The sequence below is a fragment of the Echinops telfairi genome, unplaced genomic scaffold, assembly GCF_000313985.2.
Source record: "Echinops telfairi isolate 266 unplaced genomic scaffold, ASM31398v2 ScPeMD7_3533;HRSCAF=4204_0, whole genome shotgun sequence".
In the NCBI taxonomy this organism is placed as follows: Eukaryota; Metazoa; Chordata; class Mammalia; order Afrosoricida; family Tenrecidae; genus Echinops; species Echinops telfairi.
In genome coordinates, this window is record NW_022107431.1 from 23,498,181 (window position 1) to 23,500,476 (window position 2,296).

Here is a 2,296-nt window from a genome sequence, read left to right on the forward strand (position 1 = left end):
GTGAGCCTTGCAAGCTGAAGCAAGGAACTGGCTAAGGCAGCTGCATCCTGGTCTGACGCTCAGAAAGCAAGAGATCCAAGAACTAGAAAGGCGAGGCTCATTTATCTCTCTGCCCTTCAGTTAACCCCACATGTGTTTATCGGCCAGGTTGGCACAGTAAACAAAACTGTCTCAATGGAATACCAATGGAAATGCTTCAATGAGCTGATAATGCATTTGAAGCATTTATTCATCTGTGCCAAGAAATTTGGAATCTAGCTACCTGGCCAGCTGGCTGAATGAGATGTGTATGTGTATCCATTCCATAGAAATGGTACTTTACATTGATTTGTAATCCATAGTGAAGGGTGCAATCCTTGATCTTCATCAGTAAGTGCCTCAAGTCCTCCTCACTTTCAGCAAGCAATGTTGCATTATCTGTATATCACAGGTTATTAATAAGCTATCATTAGAACAGCTGAAAGGTATACTGTGTGGTTTAAAATGATGACAAGGTGTGCATTAGGGTTGTATCCTTTTACAACCCATACTTTTTCAATCTGCATGCTGAGCAAATAATCCAAGAAGATGATATGAAGATGAACCTAGCTCAGGATTGGAGGAAGATTCATGAATGACCTGGGATACGCAGATAACACAACCTTGATTGCTGAAAGCAACAAGGACTTGAGGTGCTTGCTGATGAAGATCTAGAACTATAGCCTTTAATATGGATTATAATTCAAAAACTCAAAATCTTCACAAGTAGAAAAATAGACAGCATCATGACAAATGGAGAAAAGATATAGACTGTCAATGATGTAATTTTGCTAGTCTCACAGTCTACACTCATGAAGCAACTGTCCATAAATCAAAGGACGGACTGTATCGGGCAAATCTGCTCCAAAAGAGCTCTTTAACGTGTTGAAGATGACTGAAGTACACCTGACCAAAGCCATAGTATTTTTCACTGCCATGAATACATGTGAAAAGTGGATAGTGCTTGAAGAAGACCAGAGAAAACGGAATGCCTTTGAATTATGGTGTAGGTAAGGAATATTGACAGTACTACAAACTGTCAGAAGAATAAACACATCTGTGTCTGAGGAAGTACAACTAGAATGTTTCTTAGAAGCGTGGCCGTGAGACTTCATCTCATGGACTTTGGGCACGTCAAGAGAGACCAGTCTGAAAAGGGACAGCATGCTTTGAATGTGGACGGTCAGCAAGCAAGAGGAAGACACTCAAGGAGATGGATTGACAAGTGACTGCACCAACACAGGGCTCAAATATAACAATGTTTCTTCGTGCGGTACCCTATGAATCAAAACCCACCTAATAATACCTGATAACAATTAACAATAACTTTTCTATTTGCCATTTTGTGTGTGTGTTGTTTGTTTCTCTCTATATATTTGACATTTAACACATTGCCTGTGACAGTGCTCAATAAAGTGGTAGATATTATTACTATTGTTATTTCAGTTTGATATGAATCATTAAATGCTACTACATATGAGATACCATTCCTTTAAATGCTTGATGAACCTAACTGAGATAGTTTATTGTGCCAGCCTGGCTGATAAACGCAGGTGGGATTGACTGAAGGGCAGAGAGATAAATGGCTTGGTGAGCCTTGCCTTTCTTGTCTCTCGCTCTGTGACCATCGGACCAGTGTGCGGCTGCCTTGCTTGTTCTGTGCATCAATTAAAAGGCTATACTGCCTGTGGGACGCCTAGGCTGTGGACTGTGTTGCTGTAAGTTGAGGTCCCTTTAAGACTTCTTTGGAGCTGGGGACTGGCGGTTGTTGACCTGCCTTGTGATTGGCTGCTGTGCTGACATAGCCTAGCTCTCTCTACAAATAGAGGAAGATCTGGCATCAGACAGAGACTTGAAGGACTGCTAGTCTCTCAACTCTTTCTCACGGATGTGAGTTGCACTAAGCCATTTATAGTGCTTTCTAATTTAACTGTTTATTTCTTGTATTGTATGTTTATCTGTATATGATTTAACAGTTCATTTCTCGTTATATATCTAATTATCTTTATAAATAAATATATTAAATTATCAGGAATTTGGTTTTATCTCTCTAGAGCACCCTGTCTAACACACTAACCAAAGAATTGCATCACCCTTATTTTTGCTTTATTAATTAAATTGAATCTACAAATCTAACTTGCCACGTGAGCCATCCTCAATCACCAGTGCTAGCCCACAGCCTTAGCACCACCTACCAAGGACACCTGATTAAAGCTGTGATAACTGGGTGTTAAAACTGTGGTATCTGTATGATAATTCTATATGGTGAATACCTCAC